We start from the raw sequence: 20,110 nt of genomic DNA on the forward strand, positions 1-20,110 counted from the left end.
TCTCTGGCTCTACTTTTTACTAAAGCGTGGAAAAGTGAGCCTGTGTGCACTTCAAATCTTGTGTTAAGGATTTAAAAAAAAGTACAGAGCGTTTTATATTTTTATATCTGATTTTAAATTCAACAAAAGCATACTTTACTCACTTGACACCTTCAAACTGAGTAATTTGTGCTTATTTCTAAAAACCTATTTTCGAAGTCATTGAGTGATATGAAATGAGAATGGTGACTACCTTAATAGTCTCTTTGCATTTGAGAAATACATTAACCAAAGTACACTTAAGATTTTATTGGTATCCCATTGGCATTGGGTTTGTATCAGTATATCTGCACATTATAACATAAACTAGGAAAAATACCTTATAAAACTGTTACATTATATCAACAAAAAGGTGACTTTAAAAGAAGGTGACTACATAAAAGAATATTTCAAAATCAAAAAATAATTGAAATACAATTTGAAGTAAGAAGTCAGTGTCAATACTTGGTATGAAGCATTATTTTCTTATTAATAAAAAATAAAGGAGTAGTTGCTATGGTGACTTGAAACAGTTTCAACAGGGACCTCTACCCTACATTCAAATTATAGATTATTTTAACAATACTGGCTGCTATGAGATTTTATTTGTATTCAGCATTTAGTATGATTCAGGGGTAGCTTAGAGTTTATATTATAAATATATGTATAGAAAGGAACTGAGATGGTCTTAAATGTTTGGGCTTGTGATGTGCTATTTGTCTTTAACTACTTCAATACCACTGTACGTATATAAATATACAGCTTTAAATTGAGATGTGTAGCCAGGGTCAGCTATTATGCCTATAATCTTTTTTCTGTGTTGTTAAAAGGGGTTGGCTCCCTCTAGTGTTTTCTGGACTTTATGTGTTTTCCTTTTTCCTGTGTGAATATGTAGAGCAAAGCATCATAGGATGTGTAGTTCAGAATGCTGAAACTGACATTTTTTCGTGAGCAGTGATTTTAATAATGCTTAAAGTGAAACAATAAAAGTGAAATATTCCTTTAAATTTCGTACCTGGGGGGTGTCTATAGTATGCCTGTAAAGTGACACATTTTTCCGGTGCTTAGAACAGTACCTGCACAAAATAACATTTGTAAAGGAAAAAAGGTAATTTGAAATTTCTCGCGGCTATAATTAATTGTCGAGTCCCGGCAATACAGATAAAAATCAGTGAAAAAAACGGCATGGATTTAAAAAAACTGCAATATTTTTAAAAAAATGCGTGGGGGTCCCCCCAAATTCCATACCAGGCCCTTATACGAGCACGCAACCTGGCAGGCCACAGAAAAAGAGGGGAGAAAGAGAGCGCACCCCTCCTGAACCGTACCAGGCCACAAAAAATTCCAGCAATGTAATCCTTCCACGACCTGACGATACATGCCACCACGATCGATTCTGCCACCATGGGAGACGCCTGCCAAATGACGCGAGGATTCCCCATTGCGTCAGTGGGGGGTGGGGTCACCCACGCATGTCACGGGTGGCCCCGTCCTCGGCTATTTAAGAGCTGTCACGGCGTGTCTCGCGTCATTTGGCGGGCGTCTCCCATGGGTCGTGGAAGGATTACATCGCTGGAATTCTTTTTTCTTTTGTATTAAAGGACTTGTCCCAAGCTGTGTGTGTGTTTTTTTACCATTTTTGTCACTTTTTTGGGTGAAATGATAGGGGTACAATGTACCCCGTTACCAATTCACATAGGAGGGGCCGGGATCTGGGGGCTTCCAGATTCCAATAAGCCCCCCGCCTGCAGACCCCCACAACCACCGGGCAAGGGTTGTGGGGATGAGGCCCTTATCACCATCAACATGGGGACATCCTCCCCATGTTGGGGGCATGTGGCCTAGTACCGTTCAGGAGGGGGGTGCTCTCTCGTTCCCCGCCTCTTTTCCTGAGGCCTGCCAGGCTGCATGCTCGGATAAGGGTCTGGTGTGGATTTTTGGGGTGAACCCCACACCCTGAAGGGTCTAGTATGGATTTTGAGGGGGACCCCAATGCTATTTTTTTTTAATTATTGGCACAGGTTTCCCCTTATTATCCATACCAGACCTGAAGGGCCTGATATGGAATCTGGGGGGACCCCAACGCATTTTTTTTTTAATATTGATTCCCCTTAAAATTTATACCAGACCCAAAGGGCCTGGTAATAGACTGGGGGGGGGGGGCATGCATTTTTTTTTAATTACTTTTATCTGTATTGCCGGGACCTGACAATTCATTATAGCCACGAGTAGTTTTAAATTACTTTTTTTCCTTTAGAAATGTCATTTTGTGCAGGGACTGTTCTAAACATGGGAAAAATGTGTCACTTTATAGGTATACTATAGACACCCCCCCCCCCCAGGTCCGGAATTTAAAGGAATATTTTACTTTTATTGTTTCACTTTAAGCATTATTAAAATCACTGCTTGCATTAATACATGTCCCCTGGGGCAGGACCCAGGTCCCCAAACACTTTTTATGACAATAACTTGCATATTAACCTTTAAAATTAGCACTTTCGTGTCCCATTGACTTTAACGGTGTTTGCGTGTTAGAACAAATTTTTTGCCTGTTCGCAAGTTCTGCTGCAAGCCGAACCGGGAGTGTTCGGCTCATCCCTAATATGTAGGTATGATTAGAAATACATATTGCCCATAAACATTTAAAGATTCAGGTGAAATATGTTACATGTTTTCCTCCTGTTTATAAGTAAATATTTGCTTACAAGGAGCAGATGACTGATTTCATGCACATTTAATTACAATAGAAAAACATTTTACAATTAGTGAATTTGAATAAAGTTGAACATTAAACAAAACAAAAAACAATGTACTCACATGTACTACAATCAATGAATGTAAAACAGTGTAATGTATAAGCGTGGACATATATACCTCTGCTGTTAATGAAAACTCTGTTCCATTAATGTTTTGGATGTCTTGGGCTAAAAAAAAAACATATATTAGTCATTGATATGATTAAATTTAGTTTTTGGTTAGCTACTTTGGTTCTCCTTCACCATATAAAACAACTGTTCAGCATACATATAGATACACAGGGCCGGTGCACTGCTGCCTAAGGCGCCCGGCCACTGGTGTTCCTTCTCTCTTCTCTCTGCAGCAAGCAACTAAGTCTTGGAATCAGCAGGCAGCCGCCACTCCATTCGCACATAGTGTCAGAGTTGCAGTGGTGGCAGAGGACTGTGTCCGTGTCGCGTCTCCCGAATGAATGTTAGCAAACAAACATTCATTGATGGGCACTGGTAGGTTGCATTTGATGGGTGCTAGTGAGGCTGCATTTGATGGGTGCTGGTGAGCCTGCATTTGATGGTCGCTGGTGAGGCTGCATTGATGGGCGCTCGTAGGCTACATTGATGGGTGCTGTTGAGGCTGAATTTGATGGGCACTGGTAGGCTGCATTGATGGGTGCTGTTGAGGCTGAATTTGATGGGCATTGGTGAGGCTGCACGTGATGGGTGCTGGTAGGCTGCATTGATGGGCAATGTTAAGGCTGCATTTGATGGCACTGGTGGGGCTGCATTAATGGACGCTAGTAGGCTGCACGTGATGGCGCTGGTGAGGCTGAATTGATGGCGCTGGTGAGGCTGCATTGATGGACACTAGTAGGCTGCATTGATGGGTGCTGGTAAGGCTGCATTTGATGGGCACTGGTGAGGCTGCATGTGATGGGTGCTGGTATGGCTGCATTGATGGGCGCTGGTGAGGCTGCATTGATAGGCACTGGTGAGGCTGCATTTGCTGGGCACTGGTGGGCTGCATTTGATGGGTGCTTCATTAAAAAGGTGGCTTATACTTGGGCAGGGCAAAGGGTGTGGAGTCAGGGGTGGAGCCAAGGGGGGCGGCAAAATTAGGTTTCACCTAGGGCAGTGATGGCGAACCTTGGCACCCCAGATGTTTTGGAACTACATTTCCCATGATGCTCAACTACACTGCAGCATGCATGAGCACCATGGGAAATGTAGTTTCAAAACATCTGGGGTGCCAAAGTTCACCATCACTGACCTAGGGTGTCAAAAATCCTTGCACCAGGCCTGTCGGTACATGTTTCACAGTTCCAAACAAATGGGAAAGAAGGGTTGAACACTCACAATGGGGATTTTTGTGCAAAGAAGCATGAGCCACGTGTGCCACGATCATAAAAGAACAAATGTGGGTGTGAATATACAGAAATATTGCATTACAATTTGATCCACAAGTGAGAAGAAACATAGCCATACTGTAGCTCCCAACTGTCTCTGATTTCGAGAGACCATGCCTGATTTGGAACAAAGTCCCTTTGCCCTTTTTTCCTCCTCATTTGTCCCTGATTTTGGCCTGATCTATATAGGTGTATATAACATGCACTATTTCGTTTTCAAAAAGTGTTTCACAGTGCTAAAACATTCATCCAGTTTCTAAATTTCTGCATTGGTAAATCACAAGCCAGTATAAAGGAATAGTAGTGGTAAAAAAAAAAAAGCACCTGTGGTTTTAACTAATCATATTTTTTCATATAATTCTCCTTTAACCACTTAATACCCGCACGCCGTCATATGACGTCCAAAACGGGGACCTGTTATCCCGGGTGGACGTCATATGACGTCCTGGGCTTTGCGGGGGGATATCTGAATGATGTCTGCACCCAGAGGCATCATTGAGATATAATTTTTTAGCGGCCGCCATCCTGCGCACCGTAAGAATGATCATAGCGGCGGTTCCGCCGCTAGATCGTTCTTACAGGCGGCGGGAGGGGACATTCCCCCGCCGCCATCCGGTGCTTCTCCGGGCTCTCCCGTCCCATCGGGGGCCCGGAGAGATGATCGCCGTCCGCCGGATGTTTGCCATAGAGATGACTGGTGACCAGATGGTCACCAGTCATCTCTATGACCGTCGGAGGCCCGGGCGCGATGTGATGACGTCACGCCCGGGTCCCCGTAAGTAAACAAACCGCAATTGCGGCTAGTTTGAATGAGATCTGTGAATTTTTTTTCATAATCTCATTCTTTACAGCCTGGAGGAGAGATGTGGAGTCTTATTGACCCTGCATCTCTCCTTAAAGAGGACCTGTCACACACATTTCCTATTACAAGGGATGTTTACATTCCTTGTAATAGGAATAAAAGCGATTGAAAAAAAAAAGTGTAAAAAATAAATAAATAAGTAAAATAAAAAATAAATAATAATAATAAAAAAATTAAAATGCCCCTGTCCCCAGTAGCTCGCGCACAGAAGCGTAAGCACACGTAAGTCCCGCCCACGTATGTAAACGTCGTTCAAACCACACATGTGAGGTGTCGCCGCGTGCGTTAGAGCGTGTGCAACAATTCTAGCACTAGACCTCCTCTGTAACTCTAAACTGGTAACCTGTAAAAATGTTAAAGTGTCGCCTATGGAGATTTTTAAGTAACGAAGTTTGGCGCCATTCCATGAGTGTACGCAATTTTAAAGCATGACATGTTAGGTATCTATTTACTCGGCGTAACCTCATCTTTCATATTTTACCAAAAAATTGGGCTAACGTTACTGTTTTGTTATTTTTTAATTTATGAAACCATTTTTTTACAAAAAAATTATTGCGCAAATACGGTGCAAGATAAAAAGTTGCAATGACCGCCATTTTATTCCCTAGGGTGTCTGCTAAAAAAACATATATAATGTTTGGGGGTTCTGAGTAATTTTCTAGCAAAAGAATGATGATTTGTACATGTAGGAAAGAAGTGCCAGAATAGGTGGGTTTTAAAGCCCGGTATTGAAGTGGTTAAGGGCACGTAGCAGGGTGTGTGTCATATGCCTACATATTTTTCCTAATAGGTGTCCCTCGTTTCTCTCGTTGGAAGTTGAGAGGCTTGACATGTGTGCCACAAGCATAGAAGGACACTGCGCAACTGTAAAGACAAATGCAGGTATGAATACAGAGAAATGCTGAATTACAATTGGTTCCACAAGTGAGAAGAAACACATGCCACAAACATAGATGGACATTACAAAAATGTAAAGACAAATGATGCTGTTAATATAAAGAAATATTGCATTACCATTTGCTCAGCAAGATCCAGCACATTTGGCTTTTTCTCCAGACTCTCCACACGACACTACATAATATTGCATCTTTCTGAAGGGATTCAAGCCATGTATGGACAGGCTGATTGTACCCAAGTTGATTGATCGATCAATTTGGATACAACCAGGCCTGTCGGATTTTTCATGCGATTATTATGTGTGTTTTCCCGCAAATCGGTTCGATTTTGAAGCATGTTTTAAAATTTTGGACGAAGGAACACAGACCGATGGGCTATACACACCGTCGGTTTGGACCAATGAAACTGAACCTCGGTCCATTCTCATCGGTTTTGTCCGACCGTGTGTACGAGGCCTTAGAGGGTGGCAATGTTTTTTCTCTATGGTCCCACTGTAAGTAGGAATATAGCCACTCCCGAGATGGAGATTATAGGATTTGTAATGCGCATAGAGCAGGGCACATGGCTGTAACTAAGGTACACTGCTTGTCAGTGGCGGTGGGTGCTCAACATTTTTGGGGAGGCGCAAACAAACGAAAAAAAACACCAATTGCAGCCTCACTGTGGCCATCAATTGTTGCCACTGTGCCATCAAATGTCACCACTGTGCCATCAAACGCAGCCACTGTGTCATCAAATGCAGCCACTGTACCATCAAACGCAGCCACTGTTCCATTACACGCAGCCACTGTGCCATTACACGCAGCCACTGTGCCATCAATTGTCACCACTGTGCCCATCAAATGCAGCCACTGTGCCATCAAACGCAGCCACTGTGCCATCAATTGTCACCACTGTGCCATCAGGTGTCATCACTGTGCCATCAAACGCAGTTAATGTGCCATAAAACACAACCCCTGTGCCATTAATTGTCTCCAATGTGCCATCAATTGTCGCCACTGTGCCATCAAATGCAGCCACTGTGCTATTAATTGTCACCAATGTGCCATCAAACGCAGCCACTGTTCCATCAATTATCTCCATTGTGCCATCAAACGCAGCCATTCTGCCATCAATAGTCGCCACTGTGCCATCAATTGTCGCCACTGTGCTATCAAACACAGCCCCTGTGCCATCAATTGTCACCACTGTGCCATCAAACACAGCCACTGTGCCATCAATTGTCGCCACTGTGCCATCAAATGCAGCCACTGTGCCATCAATTGTTGCCACTGTGCCATCAAACGCAGCTACTGTGCCATCAATTGTCACCACTGTGCCATCAATTGTCACCACTGTGCCTTTAAACGCAACCCCTGTGCCATCAATTGTTGCCACTGTGCCATCAATTGTCGCCACTGTCCCCGTAAAATGCTGCCAGTTTGCCCCATAAAATGCTGCCAGATTGCCCCCCCGCCCAGCACTTACCTTTCTCTGGTCAGCCATCCTCCTCCACGATCCCTCGATGTCTTCTCCCGCCCTCAATGTCGCTTCAGCCAATCAGGTCACCGGTAACCAGACCTGGTGAGCCTGATTGGCTGAGAAGCATCTCAGTGTTAACCAGGGAACGCACACCCTGTGCGCCCTCTGGTTAACCATTGGGAAATCCGATTATATCCCACAGGCTGCAATCGGGAAGCCACTGGCTCTGATAGACACTTCCAAAACACACCCATCGCTGTTATTCAGGTGGCCAGCATTCAACAGGGGGGCGGCCACCTGAATAGTGGGCGTCAGCTGCGACAATAGGACAGTGCAGGAGAGAGGGGGCGGCGCTCCTGCGCCCACTATGGACGCACCGCCACTGCTGCTTGTTTTAAACAAATAGGAGTGAGAGGAAAGTGAAGCCCTGTATACACGATCGGTTTGTCTGATGAAAACAGACCGATGGACTGATCGGATATTTGACTGATAATGTGTAGGCAAGACTGATGAAAGTCAGCTTCATCGGATATCCGACGAAAAAATCCATCGGATTAGATTCCATCAGATATCCAATTGTGTGTACGAGGCTTTAATAGGTTTGAAGCCCTTGAAGGACATTATAAGGAGACAGAAAAACACAGTAAGTAATGATTTCATGAAAAATGGATTACCGGGCTATTAGGTAGTGGATGTGTATGGATGATTTTTGGAGAATAAGGACATTGTTTAGTGTCATAATGTCTTCTAAAGGCTTTTCTTTTTTGTATGTATATTCTCTTAACTAAGTCATATAATTATTTAAAAGAGTGTAGGTAAAACAGAAACTAATGCATAAAAGCACATAATATTTGGCTATAGTATTCACACTTAGCAAATTCCAGAGAGTGTGTTCTCATATTTTGCATAGACAAACCCTTTATAAGTTATTTAGAAAACTGTACACATAAGAAATTTAAATTCTGACAAACACACATAAAAGAATCAGTGCCATTTCTTGCTGGGGTTGTTTAATCAGCCATGGGCAATGGGTTTTTATTGGACCAGTTAATTTAAATCAATATTCACATGGGGATGAGAAGGTCAACATTCCCATCTCACAGTGTATTACTTATTTGATCATCTATTTCCATGTAGCACTAAAATAGCATCATGTGGCTTGTTGCTGTTACAGGAGAGATGAGGGAAAGGGAATATAATTAATTAGAGACAAATAAAGTAATTAGAGACACAAATATCCAACTGCAAACATTAATTTCGAAAAGGTGACATACTGTACAGTGTAAAGCTCTATTTACAATTTAAAGGGTCATACCATATAAAGGATATTTTTAGTTGTAAGCGTAGTTTGCTTTTTGGGCATTGCAGCGTGGAAATCTCCCTGCAATTGATCCTGGCTCTCTTCCTAACCACCTTGAAAACCAGGATCAATTACAGAGAGATATCACCTTCCTACCCACCTACCCGCTCCTCTTCTTGTATATTCCATCATATTAAATAAATTAAAATAGTATTAGTGAGAGTAGTGTTTAGAGCATGTGCTGGCCTTGTAAAATTAGAGATAGTAGGTTTCATAGGATGTGCTGACCTGGTAACTCAAATAAGGAAAATACATCCTGAGAGATCAAAGAAATTGTTAGGTAAATCACTACTCAAAAAAAAAAAATATATTACATTATATAAGGTGAAATAAGCATTTAATAAAAACACTAGTCCTGATTTAGTCATTCTGGAGTGAAACAATAAAGCTTAGAACAGAGACAGTGGGCCAGATTCACATAGAGATACGACGGTGTATCTCCTGATACACCGTCGTATCTCTGAGTTGTGCCGGTCGTATCTATGCGACTCATTCATAGAATCAGTTACGCATAGATATCCCTAAGATCCGACAGGTGTAACTGTGTTACACCGTCGGATCTTAGGCTGCAATTCCAGGCCGGCCGCTAGGTGGCGCTTCCCTATCTTTTACGCGATGATTATGCTAATGAGCAGTTACGCCGATTCCGAAAACGAACGACCGCCTGGCGCTTTTTTTTTACGTTGTTTGCGTTCGGCTTTTTCCGGCGTATAGTTACCCCTGGGTCTATGAGGCGCAGCCAATGTTAAGTATGGCCGTCGTTCCCGCGTCGAATTTTGAAATTTTACGTCGTTTGCGTAAGTCGATTCACAAAAGCGCTGGACGCAAGTTACACTCATGCCGAAACCAATGACGTCCTAGCGACATCATTGGGAGCAATGCACGCTGGGGAAAATTCGCGGTCGGCGCATGCGCAGTTAAATCGGCGCGGGGGCGCTCCTGATTTAAATACTACACTCCCCCTAGCCACGGAATTTGAATTCCGCCGGGGGGATTTACGATACGCCGCCGCAAGTTTTGAGGTAAGTGCTTTGTGAATTACCCACTTGCCTCAAAAACTTGAGGCGGCGGATCTTAAATCACATAGGTTACGCGGATATAAAGATCCGCTAACCTATGTGAATTTGGCCCAGTGATTCTATTAAATGCAGCATGTTGCCTATTACACATCACTAATTGTTCAATGAAAAAGTACAAGAGATCACTGACCAGATTTCTACTCACAGCCGCAAAGGCAGTGATCCCTAGACACTGGAGAAATACCACTACCCCTACAACCAAGGAATGGCTAGAAGAGGTTCACCTCCTTTATAAAATGGAAGAAATTAGGGCAACAGAAACGACCAAAAAATGCTCTAACGTTATAACATACAACACTTATTATTGAACTTACTATGTACAAGGTATATGTACAAATGTTATTATGATTGAACAATTGCTCTATTTTTGATCTTACAATACAAAAATGTTATTGACAAAAAAATAAAAACACGATTGTGTCCTTATTTAAATAATGAAAAAAAAAATCTTAAAATATGGGGTCTAATTTTTCAGCATGAAAAAAACATTGTTTTTAAAAAACGTAATTTAAAATGATTGTGTTTTCATGTTCTGAAAAACTACAAATTTTTTTTTCGAACATGCTGCATTTTTTTATGTCGTTTTAAACAATGTTGTTTTTCGGGTTGTAAAAAATGATCGTGTGTGGGCTAAAACAACGTTAAAAACCTGCGCATGCTCAGAAGTAAGTTATGAGACGGGAGCGCTCGTTCTGGTAAAACTACCATTCTGAATGGAGTAAGCACATTCATCATGCTGTAACAGACAGAAAAGCGCCAATCGTCTTTAACTAACACTGAATCAGCTAAAGCAGCACCAAGGCGAATGCGAACTTCCCCTTTATAGTGCCGTTGTACGTGTTGTACGTCACCGTGCTTTGCTAGATCATTTTTAAAAACGATGGTGTGTGGGCAACATCGTTTTTAATGATGAAGTTGGGAAAACTTCGTTTTTTAGACTTGCTGAAAAACAACGTTATCTTTCATGCTGAAAAAATGATCGTGTGTACGCGGCATAAGGTTTATTTAATGCTGTCACAAAACGGTATGTTTTACATATTAATCGTCACAGGAGAAAATTACAATGGAAGAACAAGTGTATATAATAGAAGTGTAAAGGCTTGGTAAAGCTAATCAAACCTAATTTAAAACAATAAAAAGTAACATGACTTGGATCAAGTGAACTGCACCAAAAACAAGTCCTGCTGCCTACCTCCTGAAATTCCTGTCCTGAATCATTCCATTTGGCTTCATACAGCTATATCATACAGTAAGCAAATACACAGTTTGTTGCAGCTTTCTTTTTTCAAGAGATTATCTGCTTTAGTCTCATGTTCAACTTTCCCCTTCTTTGTGCTGTTCTCCTGAACTGAGAATAACACCACTGTTATTGACCATACACTGGCGTTGCCTCTGGATCGCTTTTTTTAATTGCAACTCTGTCCAATGGTAAGTATGTCATTTTTGGAAGCCATTGTTTTTGAATGTGTACTTTGTTTATGTGTGTGGGAACTTGGGTGAGGACTGCCACTGGAGTCATAGCAATCTAAGTAATATTTTTGTTCTACATGTAGCGCCCCCTTACTTTCAGTATGGGCACTACGCTAAAGTTAGTGGGGAATGGGAGAGTTACCTTGCTCCCTCTGGTGGAGCTCCAACATTCCCCAAAGCCCTGTTGCTCGGGAAATCGCAGCTAAAATAGGTGATCGGGCAGGTCATCGCCCTCTATGGTGGAGTCGCCCGACCAAAATTTCCAGGTCTGAAGAATCCTCTGCTCCAGCGGAGAGGTAGGTCAGTGAAGCAATACGGATGGACCTCCGTATTGCCCCCCAGTCAATAGATTGGGGAGGTCTTCCTTCGGTGGGCAAACATCGAATGGAGGCCGCGCCAACCGAGACGGCCTCATGGGTGGTCTCGGCCTGTATGCAGGCCGCGCGGGCCACAAAGTCACTCAATTCTCCCATCTCGCTCATTGAGCTTACCTCCTGGGGGTAAGCTATCCAGGCAGCCAGCAGTGAAACTCTAATGGATGGGCCAACGGCACTCCCATCATCCAGGGCCTCCGGCTCCGCGTTCTCCTTGGTGGGAAGAACTTCAGGCCACGAGGCCTCCACCTCTGCGGTGATCTCCGGTTCCACGGTCTCTTCCTCCCCGGTGAGAGTTCCCGCTGATGGATCCAGGCGGTATTCCTGTGGAGGTTGGACCCGTGGCAGCACTTCGAACAGGGGAGCCCGGTACTGATGGCACCGGGCAAAGGGCAGGAGACTGACGGTCAGCTCCGCGCATTGGGGGCAGGCTAGCCCAATCATCTCCATCCCATTGCTGGACAGCAGCACAAACTGTCCCCTCGGGGACAAGCGGATGCCCGTGTCTGTCACAGGCACGCCCGGAGTAGCAGTCATAGAAAGGACCCCCGGGGTGGTCATGGGGCTCCTCAGGGCAGCAGGGGCCTTCGAAACTCAAGACATCTTTTAGCAATGATCCGTCTTGTTCGAAGAAAAGGTGGGTCTGCTGATTTTGGCGCGCTAGTAGGCGTTTCTCCTCCCTATTTGGCGCGAAATCACACTGCACGTCTCACGCAGGGGAGGGCGGCTCCGCCCACTTGGAAAAACTTGTCCGGACACGCTGCAGGCCCGTGCTAGGCCGCACGTATGCCCAAGCTTAGCGATGCGAGGTTAACCCCCTCGTTGCCGGACAGTTCTCGTACACAACACTGGACACACTTTTCGCTCCTTAATAATCACCCACTTTCTGGTTTCCAACGGTAACAGCCGAATCCCGGACGAGCCCCCACGTGTAGCGCTAACCCCAAAGGAGCCACTGGTTGAATTTGGGCATTGGCCCATTAAGTTACCCTGGCGTTGTCTAGGGGTGTAATTGTAAAGACAAACAGTGGGCGAAGGTCCAGACAGTGAATAAAGGTTGTTTTCAATGCTTTATTTTCCAGGCCAAGACGACCAACATCAACATCAATTGGGAAGGACAAAGTTGATGAATAGAGAGAGAGGAAGAACCTTGCAGTATCAGGCCTGGATATTAGATAGAGCAGTCAGTACTGCTCTGCATAGTACCAATTTGTAACTCGTCGCCACTTCAACTAAGTGGGTAAAGTGCCCCCGGACAGACCCCTTTTTACAGACGTCACTTAGGATTCCTGGGATGAACAGGCCTCTCTCACAGCAAGTGTCTTTTGGACACGCAGAAGAGCATCGTCCCGGATTTATATGGAATCTCTGGATTTGGATCCTAGCCTTTTTTCTGTATGTTGGCATGGTAAAAGAGGAATGTTTTTGGAGAACTCCTGACCGAGTTGGGTGCTATGGCCTACAGTCATCCTCTCACAGACATAGGTAGACAAACCACTTTGAATTGAATCTTTCGAATCAAACATTACATTCGGTTTATAAAAGCCATATATCCCGGTTCAGTTGTGATTTTGTCCAAAATCATTCCTAGATTCAAATGGCTGAGTTTGGCTGTTTTTCGCCCTTTTGAAAAGATAAGGAAACATATAAATAGGGTTGTTGAAAAGTTTATGGCTCTTGGTTATGGTTTTTCGTATCGTCACTTAGAATTAGAAGGGGGTATCCCAGGCCTTTATTGGAAGGACAAAGTTCACTTGTCTGATATTGGCTTGCAGCCCTTCTATCTATGTGGGGACAGTTTAATAAATACTGATGTGGTTTTGTAATACAGCTTAAGCTGAGTAAATGGTTATTATATATTTAAGTTGGTTTATATTCCTATGGTGAATTTTATGTGAGTTGTTATACAATTATAATAAACCAATAATAAGTGGTTAAAGAGAGTGGTGTAGAAAAATGTGTGTTGGTAGGACAGCTGATATTGGAGTGTTGGACAACAGGGGGCAATGTGAAACTATGGGACTGTCCCATAGGGAGTAACTGCTTGCCTGTAGGTGGTCCCTCCATAGACACTGTCCTAGCAAACAAGAGGACAAGAGGTCCCAATGACAATGTTGAGTTGAGTAACCCTTTGTGGAACATTGCTAGTGAGGTTAAACAGAAGGGTGTGGTGTTGATCTCTGATGGTTTGGTTGCCAACATAGGGGTTAGTGAACCTGAGAAACAAATGTTGTTGGTTAATGTTGCGTCAGGTAGTGAGAGCGGTCAGTCCCTGACAGATTACATGGGAGTGGGTCCCCAACAGTCCGAGGAGAGTAGGTCTGTGGGAGGAAAAAGGGATAGAGAGATTAGTGGGAGCCCACGGTTTAGGAAGAAGTGCTGGTGGAAGCACACCCAGAAGAAGATGTGGGTGGAGTGCCCCTTTAGAGGAAGGGTTGGGCAGATTAGGACTCCTCCTGCTGATAGTTGGCCCAAAGGCGCCACAGCGAAGTGTTCATGGAAACATACCCGGAAAAAATGGGCCTTTGCAGCCAATGGCTTGCACAGAGGTGTCCCATTTGTGAGGATGGGTCTATGTGTTCCTCCCTCTGGTTCAAAACAAGAGGGGGGGTATGTGGCAGAGCGAGGCTCTGTCCCAATAAAGATAGTGTTAAAATGGACACATGGTATGCACATTTGCTGGGTGCAACTCTACAGAGCGTAGATGTGGACTGGAGAAGACTGCTTGTGCAGCTTTCTCCAGGTTTTGGTATTTTGAAATGGGGCTCTGTAGTTTGGAGATTCCACAGTGTCTGGGGTGGGACGGAATCTCCAACCCTGTATCCAGACTTTGTGATTACCAGCAGGGTGTGTGCCCAGGTGAGCACAGCCCTTATAATGAGAGTGTGCTAAGAACTCATGGCTCCCAGTTGGAGACAGCTCCTGTAAGAGACAGGAGGTCTCCAGAAATCAGAGAGGCTGTAGGAGACAGCCAGAAAATTGGTAGCTGCAAGAGGCAGAGCTATAGACTTCATGGACTTGTGTCCATTTTCAACCTCACCTACTACTGTATGTATGTAACCTTGAAAGTGGGCAGCTGAAATATTTTCCAAATCTAAAAATGCATTTGGAAAATTCTACAACATTTAGGACCAGTTCACACCAGACGCAGTTCCGTTCAGTTATGTGTACTTTTTTTCTGCACAAATGCATGCACAGTGTTTTCCATGTATTCTAATGGCTCTTGTGGCTCTAGTTCACACCATGCAGTCAGTTTCCGGTCAGTTTTTGCAGCAGAAACTGACTGCATGGTGTGAACTAGAGCCAACTAGAGCCATTGGAATACATGGAAAATACTGTGCATGCATTTTTAGTGCAGAAAAAATGCACATGAAACTGTACGGAACTGCGTCTGCTGTGAACTGGCCCTGAGGCCCCCGTACACACGAGAGGATCTATCCGCTGGAATTTATCCGCGGATCACTTTCAGCGGATAGATCCGCTGGTGTGTACAACCCAGCGGATATTTATCCGCGGATATTTTTCGGGCCGATGGTTTTCCAGCGGATCAAAATTTCTTAGCATGCTAAGAAATCGATCCGCTGGAATCCAGTCCAGCGGATTGATCCGATGGTCTGTACAGACTCACCGGATCAATCCGTCCGATTCCCTCCCTCGCATGCGTCGTAATGATTTGACGCATGCGTGGAAGTCCTTATATTACAGCGTCGCGCACGTCGCTGCGTCATCATCGCGGCGACGGCGCGACACGTCACCGCGGAGGGAATTCCGCACGGATTTTGATCTGATGGTTAGTACAATCCTCTCGTGTGTACTAGGCCTTACAGACAATCCAAACCATCAGGAAATCTACAAGGAATTTCCCAGCATTGTAGCAGTTGCAAAAGTGAATTTTTGTAACAGATTTTTACAGTTCTGTAAGATGGAGACGACCCTGTGTTTTCTTACTCCTCCAGATAAAGTCAAATGTGAAGAACTTTATATTTCCTGCTTATACTGGTTAGATTTAGGAAATCTGGAAATGAAGCTACTGGAATCCGGAAAAATAAATTCTATGGCCTGCGTGCAACACTTAAGAAGATAGATTGTGAAAAGATGACAAAGGACAGCACAGTTGTTAGTTTGAAAAATGAAATCCTTAAAGTGTGGACTTCTCTGCCAAATAATGTTAAGTCAATGAAAGCACTTGGGATTGCTTTTCTTACTTTGTTTGGGTCATCTTATGCTTGTGAGCAGCTGTTTTCAGCATTGAATTATATCAAATGTGATGCCAGAAACAGACTAACAGATGACCTGAGTAATGTATGTGTTGCTCTCAAACTAACGGAATATAAGCCAAGGTTTGACAAGTTATCAGCATGCATACAACAGCAAAAATCACATTAATTGTGCAAAAGCATACCAAATGTCAACGTTTACCTAATGCAGTGTTTGCAGTCCAAGACACAAGTTGTTTCTGTGTTAAACAAGTTTCCTTTTCTTGTTTATCTTGCTCACCCTCATACAGGTTGAGTATTACTAATACAACACCTGTAGAAGCAGGGAAAGGACTCAGGCCTCGTACACACGACCGAGGAACTCGTCGTAAATGAAACATTGTTATCCTCGACGAGTTCCTTGTCAGGCTTGTCGAGAAACTTGACAAGCTTTCTTTGCGTACACACTGTCAAGACCAAATCTCGTCGTTCTCAAAGGCGGTGACGTAAAACACGTACAACGGCACTATAAAGGGGAAGTTTGATTCCACTGGCGCCACCCTTCTGAGCATGTGCGGGTTTCTAAGCATACACACGAACGTGTTTCTCGTCGAAAACCAGCCCGACGAGGAACACAACGAGGAAATTGAGACTCCCGACGAGGAAAAGGAGAACTTGTTCTCTTTTTTTCTCATTGAGTTTCACGACAGTTTTCTCGATGAAAAACATACACACGACCGTTTTCACAGGCAAAAAAGCTCTGCCACCAAGTTTCTTGATGGATTCTCTAGAGGAAAACGGTCATGTGTACGAGGCCTCAGAGTAAGGCTTGCCCAAGGCAATTTCAGCAATGCAGCCTTACCAGTGATCAGCAAAGGCATGCTTACTAGTGCCCAGCAAAGGCATCTTTACTAATGCCCAGCAATGGCATATTTACCAATGCCTAGCAAAGGCATCCTTACCAATGCCCAGCAAATGCACAATGCCCAGCAATGGGATCTTTACCAATGCCCAGCAAAGGTATCCTTACCAATGCCCAGCAAAAACATCCTTACCAGTGTTCAGCAAAGGCATCCTTACCAGTGTTCAGCAAAGGCATCCTTACCAGTGCGCAGCAAAGATATCCTTACCAATGCCCAGCAAAAACACCCTTACCAGTGTTCAGCGAAGGCATCCGTACCAGTGTTCAGAAAATGCATCCTTACCAGTGCCCAGCGAAGGCATCTTTACCAATGCCCAGCAAAGGCATCCTTACCAGTTCCCAGGAAAGGCATCCTTACCGGTTCCCAGCAAAGGCAACCTTACCAATGCCCAGAAAACACATGCTTACCAATGCCCAGCAATGGCATCTTTACCAATGTCCAGCAAAGGCATCCTTTCCAATTCCCAGAAAGGGCATCCTTACCAGTGCCCAGCAAAGGCATCCTTAGACCCAACCTCTTCTTATGTACAATAATGTCCGGTAGCTATGAAAAGTATACTGTGCCTATACACATGACAGCATTGTAGATATCTATCCCTTGTGTAAGCATCCTTGTATAATTCTTGTATAATTTGTATAATTCTTACCAGTGCCTAGCAAAGGCATCCTTACCAGTGCTCAGCAAATGCATCATTACCAGTACCCAGCAAAGGCATCCTTACCAGTGCTCAGCAAAGGCATCTTTACGAGTGCCCAGCAAAGGCACCCTTACCAGTGCTGAGCACAGGCATCCTTACCAGTGCTCAGCAAATGCATGCTTACCAGTGCCCAGCAAAGGCATCCTTACCAGTGCTCAGCAAAGGCATCCTTATCAGTGCTCAGCAAAGGCATCCTTACCGGTGCCCAGGAAAGTCAACCTTACCAGTGCTCAGCAAAGGCATCCTTACCAGTGCTCAGCAAAGGCATCCTTACCAGTGCTCAGCAAATGCTTCCTTACCAATGCTCAGCAAAGGCATCCTTACAAGTGGTGGCTGTCGGTAAAAACAATTGAGGATGCAAACAAACAATTTTTTAAAAAAAAACATCAATTGCAGCCACTGTGCCCATAAAATGCAGCCACTGTGCCCATAAAATGCAGCCACTGTGCCATGAATTGCAGCCACTGATCTAGAGCAATGTTTTTCAACCTTCTTTTAGTTGAGGCAACCTTTGGAATTCCGCACAATCGTGAGGCACACCATTCTGAGGGCTTGATCACACAAGGTTGTGCGTCTGAGCCCGAGCGCTTTTTTGCGTGTTCTGTTTTTTATTAGGCTGCTCTATGCTTGTGAAACACGCAAACAGGGTACTGGCAAGATTTTTAAGTTGAGCCCCACTAAAATGCGTTTAAATAGGTGCAAACAAACATGCATTTGGCAGAAAAGTGGGGGTACCATTAGGAATTAATGCTAGCCGTGCACAAGTGCAAAAAGCAACACAATTTTGTGTGGTGCAAAAAAACTTGCAATTTACCATGTTTTACCGTACTGCACCTGGTATGAAAAAAACATAAATATAGTTTATAAGGCTGATTTAGAAGGTCAGTAGGTTGTAATTACCCCCCACCACCTCTGCTAGCACAAACAACCCCCTCCCCCGAAAAGAAATCCCCCTGTCTAGCACATATTTCCCCCTCCAAATTTCCACTCCTGATGCAAGCACCCCCCCCCCCCCCGCTTAGAATAAATGCTACCCTCCTAAATCCCCCTTCTTTGCATTTGCTGCAGCAAAATGACACAAAACCCTGTGCAGTCCGACCTTGAAAGGGTGACTGTGTTAAGTTCTGAATACAGGAATAAGGGAGAGTTCCTTCTCTGAGCCCTCTCCCTCTTTATGCTAGTATCTGTATTTTGCTGGCAAAACTGAAAGCTGTGCGGGCTGCCCTACCTTACCTTAGAGCTTTTTTTTCAGTGAGAACGCAGGGAACGCAGTTCCAGCACCTCCAGAACTGAATGTATGTAATCGCAAGAGGTGCTGGGGTGTGCTGGAGATCCTATTAATGCTGGCTGCTGGGGGAGCTATTGTTGCTGGAAGGGATCTTTTGTTGCATGGCAGTCTATTTTTGCTGAGGAGATCTATTCTTGCTGTTGGGGATCTATTATTCCCTGGGGGGGTCTTTTGTTGCTGCAAGAGATTACTGTTAATGGAGGAGGTCTATTGTTGCTAGCTGCTATAGAGTCTATTGATGCTGGCTGCTAGGAGATCTGTTGTTGCTGCTAGGGTGGTATTTTGTTGTGGGGGTCCCTTGTTGCTGGGGGGGGGGGTTTAATTTTTCTTGGCAAATCTATTGTTACTGGAGGGGTATCTATGGTTGCTTGCTGTGGGGGAGCTATTTTATCCCTTCTTGCTATCATTAATAAATTCCATAGCACCACAAACGGATACTTGTCTCCAGAGGCGACTCTAGGCTTTGTGAGGCCTTAGGCAAAAAACTTGACATGAGGCCCCACTCGCACCCATGATAGGAAAAAAAATTCAAGGACAAGAGTCTCTTCCCCACAAACCTGGCCGGTGGTTGTGGGTTTCTGCGGGGGGCTTATCGGAATCTGGAAGCCCCCTTTAACAAGGTGGCCCCCAGATCCTGCTCTTTAATAACTATGGGGTGGGGGCCACCCGGTGATGTCACCTGGTAAACCCGCCCTTTGTGACATCATCGTCTGAGGGCTTGCTGGGTCATTGACTTCACAAGGGGTGGTGTCACCCATATTTACTGGTGGTTAGGGACACTGGCGGACCCACTCCTGAGTCAGGGCTCTAAACGCTGCCTGAGCACATCAGCATTAAGGTCCCCTGTCCCTCAAAACTGGGGTAATGCATTGGGTAAGTTAGGCGTCCGCTAGGCCCCTGTGAGTTGTAGTGAAGTCATCCGGGTCACTGCAAAAATGTAGTGAAGTCATATATAGTGGAGTCTGGTTAGATAATTGATATTCAGGTATTAGTATGATGACTATAAGTTATGTTCCGCAGCAACACCCAAGTTCTCCAGAGAATGCATTTTATTTGGCTTCCAACACAGAACAAAGTCCAAAGTCCACAGATGATACAAATCGAACAGAGTATATAATTCGGAGTCCCATCTTTTCCTAGATCAATTCTAGACCTGTGCCTTCATATTCATACAGAATATTCTGAGAGTCTCTTAGATCAATTCTAAAACTGTGCCATATTCATAGAGAAGATTCTGAGAATGACTAGACTAATCTCCAGAATTATATTGCCTATCCACTGAATAGCTAAGTAATTTGATTGGCCATCTTTGATCCACATCCTGTCTTTCAGAGTGACAGATAATGA

This window comes from Rana temporaria, chromosome 9 (genome assembly GCF_905171775.1).
Source record: "Rana temporaria chromosome 9, aRanTem1.1, whole genome shotgun sequence".
Lineage (NCBI taxonomy): Eukaryota > Metazoa > Chordata > Amphibia > Anura > Ranidae > Rana > Rana temporaria.